Source organism: Dromaius novaehollandiae, chromosome 3 (assembly GCF_036370855.1).
Source record: "Dromaius novaehollandiae isolate bDroNov1 chromosome 3, bDroNov1.hap1, whole genome shotgun sequence".
Classification (NCBI taxonomy): domain Eukaryota; kingdom Metazoa; phylum Chordata; class Aves; order Casuariiformes; family Dromaiidae; genus Dromaius; species Dromaius novaehollandiae.
The window spans coordinates 112,062,250-112,075,367 of record NC_088100.1 but is presented as its reverse complement, the minus strand read 5'-3'; positions in this window follow the sequence as shown (position 1 = coordinate 112,075,367).

Here is a 13,118-nt window from a genome sequence, read left to right as displayed (position 1 = left end):
TGAGAGAGACCTTGAATTTAGTCATGCTGGAGAGCTGGGTTGGGAATTTTCTGTGGGAAATGGTTTCTTCAATGGCAGAGCACATTCTGGTGAAATGAGCTTTTTCAGGTACTTTTGACTTTTTTTCTGTTTTCCACCAGAAAAATAAAATCGAAGCAAAACAGAATGCTTTTGATTTTGTTGCCATTAAACTGGGCTGCTACAGTACTTCAGGGGAGCTATGGTTAGATACACTTTGTGCTGACTAGAGGAGAAAGAGCAGCCCTTGTAGGAAGGTGTAAGGCTATCTATTAACTTTGATGTCCCCCTGGGGCTGTCTGAATTCTCAGTTACTCTAATTCTCAGCACATTTAAGTGGTACCTCCTTTTCCAGTATATGCCCTAGGTGCAGCCAGCCTCCTCAGCTTCTTCCTGGACCCCTGACCAGGCACAGCCCCTACCCTGGCTCAAGGACATCCTTGCTGCACAAGACCAATGTGGTGGGATCCCGTGTATCGGTGGTGTGAATGTTGCCCTGTGGTCTTTCAAACAGGCTTTGCTGGGCTATTCTGGAGGCTGGAAGGTGCTGAAAATCAGGAACTATCCCTGGCAATGGGAGCAAAGCTGCAGAAAGGGAACAGGCCTTCCTGAAAGTAACCCTCTCACATCTCCTAACCAGCTATGGTGATCAGGTCTTCCCGTATCTTCTTCTCCCTTACTCCACACTGCTGAAGGTTGAGCTGACTTTTCTGAGACAGTGGTATGTCAGGCTTGGAGAGTTTCAGCACAGATCAATAAGTATTTTTCTCTGTCTAAAATAACTTTTCCTGGCAGAACATAATCACTTTGTGAAAACCTGTCTGAGAAGACCCACCACCAGGATTGAATAATGCAATGAGGCAAAATGAGAGTGAGATCCTGCACAGTTTCTGTGTTAGACAGAAGGAGTTGGAGAATTTCAAGTGAACACTGAGGTTTGAAAAGAATCCCCTGAAAGCTCGGGAAAGTTACTCTTTTCCTACCATTTGCTGGCAGGCCAACATCCCCCTAAAGTGCTGAGGAACCAAAGGAGACACAGACAGCCCAAGGCATCAGCACTGTTCGTGACAGTGAACCATGGGAAGCAAGCAGCAGCTGCAAGACACTTTCACCAATCAAAAGTGTCTTTCAGTGTTATGATGGGCGCTTGATTCACATCTCTTCCTCATCACATTCGTGCCAGCAGCATTTGGCTGACTGAGGGGAAGGATGGGTAGGAAGTGGGATGTACACTGCTCAGGGGGAAGTCAGGACCAGGCTAATGTGATGACTGTGAGCCTGTGAGTGCTGGCACCAAAGAGAAGTGGTGAGGGGAACTGGAAAGTTGATGCAGTGGGAAATTTCATGGGAACTGTTTTTTTTTCTCCCCAGAGAAAGACGCAGAGTATATACATAGATTTTCTTCATGCAGCATGTATATGTACTTGGCTGGTGTGGCAATACTGACCAAAGCATCACCCACATTTCAGACACTGAAAGAGTGTCTTCCTGTGACACGAGCTGCACACACTTATGAGAAAGGCCTCTGACCTGTAGGGCTTTTGGTCTTGAGCGAGACAAGAGGGAAACTGAGATCCGGAGAAAGGAAAGGAGTTGTCCCTCATTAACACACTGTAAAGGTGAGAAACAGCGGAGATGGCAGGAGATCTTCCACTGGCAGGGCAGCGAGGTTCAGCCATCAATTTGTCCAGCTACAACTTGCTTAAGAAAGAAAAAGACTTGGAAAAGAATTACAGGGTAGGCTTACAAGCATGAAGCTTGTAAGCATTACTAAGCAAGAATAGTTTTGGCCTGTGGACATATAAATGTTTTTTGTGCAGGTATTCTCATCCTGCAGGAAATGTAGGGCTTTACCTAATGAGAGGCCTTTTCAATTAACTTGAAGCCATGCTCTTTTATCAAAGGTTGCTCACTTGTAGGAAGACATTACTCAGAAAACTAAGAAACCAGGACATTTCCATGAAAACTCAGGAAACTGGATGTTTTCTTGTGTCTCTGAAGAACTGGGAACATTTATCTTTTCTCCTTCCTGTGAATACTTTTTTCTTGGTTAGTGGCAGGCTAAAGGCAAAAAAGTAGCATAGTGCCAAACTGGAGTTTTGGCAGGAAATTATCTATGAAACCACTTTGGTTAAATTCAACAGTTTGTTTTAATCAAAGACCTTCCCACCCCACCCCCTAACACACACAAAGTCCAGAGGGAAAGCTTTGCTGATGTGGAAACATTTTTGGGGCAACATTTTCACACTGAAATTCAGATCTGGTTTTGCTTTGACATGTTTAAAAGAAAAAATGCAAGAGGATTTTGTTTTAAAATAAAGTTTTTTTCAACTCAAACTAGCTGAGATCAAGAAAGAATTTTTGAGAAAGGGTCAAATAAGCCTAGCACTGAAGCGAAATGCTTTCTCATTCTATTGTATGGAAATGTTTGGGTTTTTTATTTCATCAAAACATTCATTGGAAAGCCTGATTTTGGTTTGGTCTGACCTGAATTCTCCCCTCTGATTTTCTTCTGCTCAGCCACTGAATTGAACCATCTTGTTCATGGTTGTAACAGGGTCTGTGGAGTGTTACCTACTTCATGGGCTGCTTTACTCCCACAGGGAGAATAATTCACATAACTTTCACTGATTTGGTGACAAATTGGATTGCATGCATAGCAGAGCTAAAACTGAAGGCTTCGCCCATGCTGGAAGATGTTGTGGGTCTGTAAGCCAGACTTGTGCTCAGAATGGGGCTGAGGGTCCAGCACCCCATGTGTCCCATGCTGCAGACCCCACTGCACTGTGGACAGGGAGGGTCCCTCTTGGGGTTAGTAAAAGATCACAGGTCATGACCTTGTGGCAGAGTTGAACTCAGCAGCAGAATGCAAGACCCTTTCTGGATTCAACGGGAGGTGAAGGAGTTTATCTTCCTCTTGCTGCAGTTTGTTCTGGCCTTCCAGGGGTGGAAAGGGACCACGTTGTTCATGAAACCACTTAATGCTGAGCTGAACGTTAACCTTCTGTTGACATAAACGAGGTTTCTATCCTAGCGTTTCCTGTAGATCTAATCAGCATCAAATGGTGAATCACGTCCCATAGCTTGGTGTGTCTGACTGACCTCAGCTCTGGAACCACATTGGTAAACTCTGTAGACCTGTAAGAAAGCCAGAATCAGTAACTAAGAGGGCTTCTCAAGATTAATGGCCTGTGACCTGTAAGTCAACACCTATTTAAATCTGTTTTATTGTCTATCATCTGTAGCTCTGTCAGTTTAAATGGGAGAAGCAACTGAGTGCTGAAAGCCAGTTCATGAAGGGTTCTTGCATGTGTGAGAACTTGAAATATTTTTGTTTTGGACTTTTTTTTGTTTCATTTTGCAGAAAGCTCAGGTATTAATGAGGAACTTTTGGGAACTGAACAAACTGCTGGAACGTTTTATATGTCTGTCCAGAGGGCTGCACTCTGCAACTGGTAACCTGGTTGCAGACAGCGTGAATACATTGACAAGTGTTATCTTGCACTCATACTGAATTAGGCTTGAAAACCTTCTCCCAGGCAATATGCAGGTGATATATAAATGCCTATTTGATAGCATTTCAGGGATATCTCTTGGGCCAGGGTAAATGTATGACGGGGGATGTTGGTAAACCTTATCCCTGACTAACTTGCACTCAGCATACCCATCCCTTGGGCTAGAATGACTGTGAAAATGAACCTGCCCTCCTGAGTCAGGGAACAGATCTGCAGGTTACTGTGACCAGCAAGGGGCCAACCAAGAAAAAAAGAACTACAGGGAAATACAGAGACTGGGCAAACACTGGCTCTAGCTAGGAAGGATTGATAAACATAGCAGGGCGAGAGTTTTCGCTGGAAAGGGGGAAGCAGATGGGCACTGGGGCCATCCTGACTCTGGAGTCAAGCAAGAAATGCCCTGACAAGCAGAAGGTGTTACCTGCACAGCTGTACTGCTGAGGAGAGCAAGAGGAAAGGTGGTTCTCCACACTCAGCCGGGAAATCAAGCCAGGACCAACTGTGTCAGAAAGCAATATCTTCACCAGAGCTCCAAGAAAACAGGATGAATGTTTTCCTTACTCCATTTCTGCCACCTGCTCTTTCTCCCCTAAGAAAGTCAGAGCAGGAGGCTTCCCCCAGCTCCTCCTGTTTCCAAGTGCTTTACTCCGTAAGGCAGGGAACAAAGCTGTTTGACTTCAGCAGAGCAAGGGAAGCAGGGGCTGTGGCTGTGAAGTTTTGGATATGCAGGAGCAGACTGCACGGAGCCCAGCTACAAAATAAAATCAACCAACCTCATGAAGATTTAGGTGAAGCCATGAGTATGAATGGAGGAGCATGCTGAATCCTGAGTTAGAGCAGAAATCAGGTTAGATTCACTGAGCAGAGAGGAGGTCAGGGTTAGAGGAAGAATATAAGCATGTTCAGGGGTTTTCTGAGGTTGGTATTCTGAGAGGAGGCCAGCTCTCATAAAAATGCCTTCCCAGGTAGTTGGAGAGCGGTGAGGGAAGGGCTTCAGAAATACTGTACCTCATAAGTGTGTATGTTTGGTGCTTGTGTGATAAAGGCCTGGAAAAAGGTTCGGTGCACAAACATGTCTGTAGAAGGGGAATGTGTGAAGCTGGCTGGCACCTGTCTCATCAGGATTTGGCCTCACTGTGGTTCTGGGTATAAGGCCTGAATGTACCAATGGGCTCTGCAGCCTCTTCCCCTACTTCTCCTAGGGGTTTGTCTGCTGTGCTCAAGCCCAGAGCTGATCTGGTGCAGCTGTGACCTGGGAACAGACTGGGAAAACAAGTTGTGAGAAAGAGATATGTGAGAAAGAGCAGCGAGGAGCCTTGTTGGGGGTCTCCACCCCGTGGCTGGTGACCTGCATGAAGGTCATCCCCTTGCCCTGCTCCTTCCCTGAGCTGTGCTGTAGGTGTGCCTGTGCCTTGTCCCGTACCTTGCTGACCCTGACCTTGCTTTGCTGACTTGTCTTCCCAGCTTGACCTTGGATCTGCTTTGTTGGTACAGATGTGTCTGGTCATCACTGGACTGTGGCAGACCCTGCTTTCTGTCATCAGCCCTGCTCTGCTCCCCTTGATCAGGTATTTTTTAGATTGTGCCCTGGTTGGGGAGGACACTGCCCTGTCTTGCTGTGACACTGCTGTCCCAGCTCTCCCCCCTGCCATGGAACAGCCTTACTCTTGCTGCTCCCTGACTCAGGATGTGGGGACACCATGAAAGCCCATGCAAGCAGAAGGTGACTTTCCAGTGATAATGTTTTCCCTCCTCTTCTTCCCACAGGAAGTGGTTGACAGGTCTTTCTGATCATCTTTGGAAAGACAGAGAGGTCAAATGTGGATAGAACTGGTGCAGATAAGCCCATAGGGAAGAAAATCTGGAGCCTGTGGTACTACTGCAGGTTGGATCAGTGGGCAGTTGTGTTCTCATCAAACATTTTCACTTGCTGTGTGTGTTGGTCCTTGTCTGTAAGAACAGCTATTTGCCTGGCAATAACATAGATGTCGATCACACTGCAGCAGCCCATGGCCTCAAGCCTCACTTCAACCCTACATGGTGGGGAGTACTGCGAATGGGGTCTCAAGCTGCCCTTTTCCAGTGGGAGAGGGCTCCAGTCCTGAAGGAGCTAGAGATATCTAGGTTTGGAGGGAAGGTGGTGGCTTGAGGCACTTTCCCTAGAGAACTGAGGGAAGGTACTGGAGGACCCAAACACCATTGCATCACCTTCTGCTGCACCCACTCCTGTTCTGGTCATGCTTGGACTTCAGTGTGCTCCCTGTTGGCTTGTTCTTCCTCTTCACCAGTTATTGTGTGAAGCGAAGTTGCTGTGGTTGCCTTGGAGCAGATGCCAGCCTGTCAGGTGGGGTCCATGGCAGCCGTCAGCCGCTGGTGTTGCTGCCAGGAATGACCAGTCAATGGCAGCATTCGGCATAACCTGCACCAGCTCTTGATGGAGCTTTGATTGCAGGCAGGGGAGGAGCTGGCCTGCTCTGAAGTACTTGTTGCTGTGACTGTGCAATGGTGGTCTGCTGTTGTGTGCAGCCAGCTTCTCGTGTGAGTTGGATCTTGTTGATCAGAGCAGTAAAGATAGGACTCTGGCATCCTGTCCTCTGCCTGTGGGTCACATAATAGGAGGTTTTGTTCCCTGATCAGCTGAACTGCTGAGATTGTAGGGCTGTAGTGTGTGTCTCTGGCAGGGGGTTGTGTGGCTGGTTCAGATGAAGGGTGCACAGGACATATGCTTGGCCTAAAATCCAGGAAAAGAGTTCTTTAGGACATTGGGGCCTAAATGCTGGGATCTTCAGATGCCCCAGAGGAAAGGAACCCTGTTCAGGTTGTTTCCATTGCAATAGCGGGGGATGTTCCCTTATGGATGGTTCCTGTGCAGCTAACAACAGTCGTATTAAAATAGTTACTCTCAGGGAAATAACTGGCTTATTACAAAGCATATTTTTGTGGTCCATTTGTACTTTATGTGGTCCAATCAACCCATCACTAGAAATCATTAAATCTAGGGGAAATGTCTTTAACAAACCTGCAGACACCCTGGCAGGAGGATTGTGGGGCTTGATACAAGGGCATTAGGTACAAAAGACAGAACAGTCAGTCTTTGGGTATGTGTGGAGAGCGCTGCATCACTTCAGTAGTGCTCCTAAGACAGAGTCTATCTTGGCTTGGATATATTCATCCTTTTTGTGTTGATCCTCGTGATGTGGCGGACAGTGCTGTAGCAACATTCAGCCTTGGGCCCAGCAATCCTAGGTATGCAACTTGGCATCACAAGATACTACCTACTCACTGTTTGCCTGTGTCTGTCCAAGATGCAAATGATGACAGTTCATGGGGGAACTTGTGGTGAGGGCCAGAGCAGCTGGACTGTGTAGAGAAAGGAGCATGTCAATGGCAGGACGAGTACGTGGGCTGAGGAGGCAGGAGTGGGGCCATCTAACTAGGGGTGTAAGCATGGTGTGGGACAAAACAGCCTAAAGGAAAAATGTCCATAGCTGCCCATGAGAGCAGGCGTACAGGGCATAGAGATCAGGAAAATGTCTGGTAGGAGAAAAGACAACCAGCAAAATAGACCAGAAGGAGCCCATCTGCAGGTTAGAGAATAGCTCAATATTCAGCTTTTTATGAGGGCAGTCCAGAAGAGGAAGGACCAACAGGACCAATAAAGTGAAGAAGCTGAGCAACGAGCACTTAACAAAGCAACCAGAGACCTGTGCTCCAGGCTCCTCTCCTTCCGTGGATGAGCTGGATGAGAGAAAAGGCAGAAAAGGTTGTCAGTAGAGTTAGTAGGGCAGTGCGAATAATGGATTGTCCAGTCCCTCACCTGAACTCCAAATTCAGTAAAATCGTTTTTGTTCTGGACTGTATGAAAAGTTTTCTTGAATCCACAGAACAGCGAGGATAAAGCTGTCTCCTGCTCAGCTCTCTCAGCTGGGGACCTGAGCCACAGTTTGCTAGATTCATTGAAAGTCTTCTTTAACTCTCCAGTGAATGCATTAATATACCCAGTGAACAGGGTGGGTGGATGTGATGTCATGCAATGTCATAAGGAAGCCAGACGGGAAGAGGGGCAGCCTTTGTTCTTGGACAGTTCTTGGTTTTCAAGGGCGCTTTCATACCTGAAGCTCTTTCAGAACATGTTTTGTATGCTAGTGCCCAGCCACTGCTGACCAGGAAACCATTCTCATTTTAGAGCAATATTTCTCCCACATCTCCCCACTAGTCAAATGAGGCTTACAGAGAGTACAAATTCAGAGATAGCCTGTGGGAACTGTCATTCAAAATTTCCCAGCTGTTTGACAGACATTTTTTTTAATATCTACAGTATTTTAGCAATGGTGTATTAGAAAAATCCATGCTGAGATAGAGGCTAGAGTTATTAATCCAGAAACAGTCTAGGTAAGTCTGTGCTGTGCTGTATGGGAGTATATCACTGCTTGGTTCACTATACTGGTTATGGTATAGAGTCCATGGGTAGAAATGAAGTGATAAAGGTGTAAGAGTGCTTTATACCAGGACAGCTAATTCTGGCTCCTGAAATGGAAGTGCTTTAGGGCTTGGTAACTTTGTTCACACTCCAGGGGCTGTCCCACATGAATTACACTCAACAGGCAAAGCAGAGAGCTTTGGCCTGTGGACAAGGCCCCCTAGCCAAAGCCTAGATACATCAGTGGAAAGCACATTAGTGGATTTTAGATAAAGCCTTATTTCAAGCTGTATAGCCTAAAAGCTTAACTGAAGGCAGTTCTCCAAAAGGACCTGGCCTGGCCTGGCATCCTCATTTAATGCACAGTCGTCTCTGATGTATTTGTGCTGTATTGCCTGCTGCATTGCTCTGTTATCTGTACACGAGCTCTGTACTTTGAGGTTCTTTTAGTTATTATTGGAGATTGATGTATTCCTGGCTCCCTCATTAAAAAGAGAGAGTTTTTTTGCCCACCTCTGCTCCCTAGACTTCTGTATTACTGCATTTTATGCCATGCACGTTCAAAATGTAATAAATTCAGTCATTTTTTTGCTCTGAATGGTAATTCCTTAGTAATTGCCATCTATTTATTTTTTATTGGTAGCAATGCTTTAGCTTTACAAATGCAAGATCTGAACTATTCTGGTAGTGACCTAGGGAAGGCTTGCTTAATAAAAGTAAAAATACATTTGGGAAGTTTTAAATGAGACAGCTGCAGAGAACTCCTTCTGCTTTGGTTTTGGCTGAACATGGCTAAATCTGTTCCTCAGCAAGCCCATGAGGGAATTTAGGGGATGGAGAGCAGGGAGCTGCCCGAGGATGAATGTAAAAAAGAGCAGGAGGTGACTGCCATATTTCTGCATCCCTTCTCTCTGTGAGGTTTTAGGGCATCTGATCAGCTGAATGCCTCCCTGAAAAGCACAGCTGGAGTGAGACTCAGATCTCAAAAGGTCAAGTGTGGTGGCTGTTTCAGCCTTGTCACCAAGCAGTGGCTCCAAACCGATTTGTGACCTTCCCCTTCTGCTCCACCATGGAAGGGAGTGTTTGCATGCCTGCTGACAGCTTTTGCAATGGGCTCTTACTGATTCACAGTTTCCTGGTTCAAGCTGATTGTGGCATTGGGAACACTGATTATTATTGTCATTTTTCATCCCTTTGACAGTTTTCTTTTTCATCTTTTGATCTATCCACATTGAAGCCAATAAGCGCAAAAAACTCCCTCCCACCCACATGCACATACTGTACAGTGTATTTTTTTGATAGTCACATTGAGCAAACTTCAAGACAAGTTCTGGGTAATTTTCATCTCCATTTCACCATCAGATCATTAAAATGAGACAAGTAAAACATCTCAGAATAAAAATGACAGACAAAAAATCAAGTCCTAAAATATTAGCAGCTGTAAATTTGATAAGATTCCATGTTGACTTTAGATTACTGGTACCTTTTACAAGGTTCAGCTGTAAGACGTGAATCTTTTATTGTGTATTCCCAGGGAGATAAAACACAGCTATTGCTTGTGCCATTTGGCTTCTGTACCTTTAACAAAATGCCTGTTCCTTAGTTGCCATATGCTAACAAAAGGAGTAAGATTTTAATTACCAGTCAATAAAGTGCCTTCACATTTTTTCTGGTGATAGACCTGAGAGAAGTGATTTTTACTCACTAGTTACACAGTGCCTCTTAAAATGTCAGTGGTGAGGTACATACTGAGGTTGCCGAAAGTCAGAGAGGTGTTTATTTGCTACTTGCATTTCCCCCCTGTCCCTCTGGGTCCTGGCAGTGGTTTCTGCACAGGGAAACCCAGGTTACTGCCAGCCCCATGTGCTGCGTATTCTGGGAGTGTGCCACCCACCTTGTGCCAAAGCTGGGCCAGGGACAGTGCTTCAGTGCCTTATTTATGAAGCCTTGCCCCAAGCACCCTGCTGTCATCAGTGGATGGAGGGCGGTGCCTCCAGGCCTTTCCTCAGAGTTGTTCTTGGAAGATGCCTTTTGCTCCCTGGCGAGGGCACGTAGAAGGACACCAGCCACCTCACTTACATATTGAGTGTCTCCGTCTTTCACATCCGCATTTGGAAAATGAAACAAGGGATCGAACAGAGAAGTACTCATCAGCCATAGGAGAGCAAAAAAATGTGGCTCCAGTTGCAAGACCTGGGGAGCTCGACTTCACTGGGTTATGGAGAGGAAGACTGTGAGCTGGTGGGATGACAGACTACCCTCATGGAGGATGGTGCAGAGCTCCAGTTTTTGTAGGGGAAGGCACTGGGAGAAGAAACCACTGGAGCATGGAGGTGATGCTCCAGCTCCAATTCAGGGAGTTGGAGCACTGAGGAAAAACTGCTGATGGGCAGTGGTGCAGTCCCCATCTGGGGGTATCTCCCTGTCCTGCCTCAGCAGACATGAGTCAGTGCAGGAAAAGCTGGAGGCAACTGTGCAACTTGTGTTCCTTCTTGGCCTTACAATCTGTCATCTCTGAAAGACTCTTCTGAACATAAACATTTTTTTCGTATTATGACTTATTGCTCAGTACTTTGAGAGCTTTGCATTTCCCAGCTATCCCATTGTGGGGATGCTATAAAAGAAGTAGGATTTGGTGCCTCCATGGGCCAAAGACTGTGTGGCATCATGCTGAGTGAAGTCACTGGTGAGACTGGTGCAACTAAAATACGGGTTCTGAATCGGGGCTGGTGAGGTGGGCATGAAGCAGGGCTATTCATTCAGCCATTCCCAGGAGAAACAAAGTGCTGGGATGCATACAGACAGCACCCTGAAGAGGTGTAAAAGCAGATGGACATGGGATATTCAGGCTGGAAGTGAGCGTGGAGGCACTGCTGCAAACTAGACTGTGCAGATTAACAGAGCGAGAAAAGAGACAAGGATGGCTCTCTGACCCTATAGACCTTCAGCTCAGGAAACAGTTCTGGGTCATTGCACTGTACTAATTAAACTGCTGAGAAACTCTTGAGTTTCTGTGCATGTGGGTGCTGCTCTGTTGGGGGCAGTCATGAAAGGCAATTTCTTTGTCAGAGCTTTGGGGCTGCACATGTCTGGCAGAATGTAAAAGCATCAGAGAAGTAAAAATTGCAGTGTTCCCAGCTGCTGTGTGCCACGGACTAGCTTGCATCGGTGAAACACACTTTGTGCGGTCCCTCCTGGCAATGAACCCATGATGGGGTTTTCCACTGTGCTGCTTTTACAAGACTACAAAAGCAGAAGGGAGGGATGCTCAAATCCCTTCTGATGATGATGGTTGCTATGAATTCAAGAAATAATAGTAATAAACCAAATGGACCTCCCTGTGTGTAAGAGTCATACTTTCTGCCATGTTCCTCCCTCAGTGTATCTTGTAGGGTCAGACTGCAATTCGCCTCCCCTGCTGTGCCCCACCCAGGGTGGAACATGGCCAAGGACACCATCCAGCCCCATCAACCCTCCTATGCTGCTGATTTCCCATGCCACTGCTCTTCTTGTGAGGGGAGAGCCACCCCACTTTGTGCTAAGTGAAGCATAGCTGAAACCCAGAAGTTTATCTACACAGTGGTGTAGATACCTCCAGGGGAAGAGACTGACCAACTGTCTCCTTTTTCCTTTATTTCCCTTCTGTGAAGGGGCAATCCTTTCCTACAGGCTGCAGCCCAGCAGCGTATGCTACATAAGGCTGGGGAAAAGAGGAGTTGGTTCCCTGCACCTTGCTATTTGCTGGGATTTTTTCTGTGTCAGCACCTGCAATTGCAGCTCTTTAGGCATGCTCTCCGCTGACAGTAATGCATGTATGCATATGTTTGGCACTGCTACAATTACTGCCTATCATGATTAGATTGTGATTATTCTCTGAAGTGGCAATCGGTTCCTGACCCAAGCTGTTAGACTCCCATAATAGCATGGCTAATAGACAATGATGCCTTTGCCTTTTGTGCAGCCTGTTTTGCAGGCCAGCTAGTGAGTATACTTATAGGTTTGCAGGCCGTTTGAGAATAGATGACTGATTCTGAAAACCAAACCTTGGGGGTGACCTGCAAAGATCATTTGCCACCACAAGGGACACACAGGCTTGGAAAGAAGAAAAATACATAAAAAAATAAATAAGAAAAGAGCCTGACCCCCAGTTCTGGACTTCCAAAAGGCCTTCGTGATTGCTCCTATAACAAAGCAGAAATGACCTCTGTGCTACCAAAGTAGCCTTGGCAAATGGGTGGCAGGGAGCTAAGCAAACAGTGGGGAACTCATACGACATTGAACTAGGCCATGCACTGCTACAGTAGGTCATTGCTGGGAGGAGACTAGAGCAACCCAAATGCCTGACTAAGTAGGATAGGCCTGCTGAGAGTTATAGATCCTTCATAGCTTTCTGACTGTGATTGCTCAGAGAGAAAGAGAGGTGGCAGGAGACGTTCAGGGTGGCGGTCCAGCCTGGCTTGCTCTGGGCAGGTGGTCATGGCAGGAGACTCCTGCTCCCAGACCTCACTGTACTGATGCAGCAGCACTGCCCAGTGAGCTGAGGGGTGAGAGCGGTGTCCAGAAGCAGGGCTATGACAATTTTCTGCATTTTTCTGGTGTTGCTATGGGCCCAGCAAGCAAAGGCTGTGCAGATAGTGTAACTAGTTAAACACTGGCATTAGAAGACTAGAAATAATCTCTGAGCCTTAAGGTGGGTGCTTTTCAAGGAGCATAAAAAGCTGGGTAGAAGTGGACTCAATTATTTGTACTTTGGGAGTGTTGAGGAGTGTTTAGGTACAGACTGCCATGCTAGGCACTGTACAAGACCTCTGGGCTGGTCCCTTTGCCTGTGCAAGGATTGAAGTTAAGGCAGGTCTGCTGGACGAGCATGCATGCTGACCCATGGTGACCATGTGGTCTTGGAGTTCACTCTTAGATGCTCTGAGATGACTGTGACTTTTGCAAAGGACAGAAATACTTTTTCTGCTCAGCAAATTGTGTCTGTTTCGGTTACAGAGGCAGCTGGTGCCCAACAGGTCAGGAGTTACTGTTTTTGCCTTTGCTCATCATGTCTGCAACCACATGTTGGATCCCAGACTATACATCTTGCATCAGACCCTGGGATGGGGGATTCTAGCCAAAATCTTGCTGCTAGACACATAGATTATACTACAGGGATAAAGCTG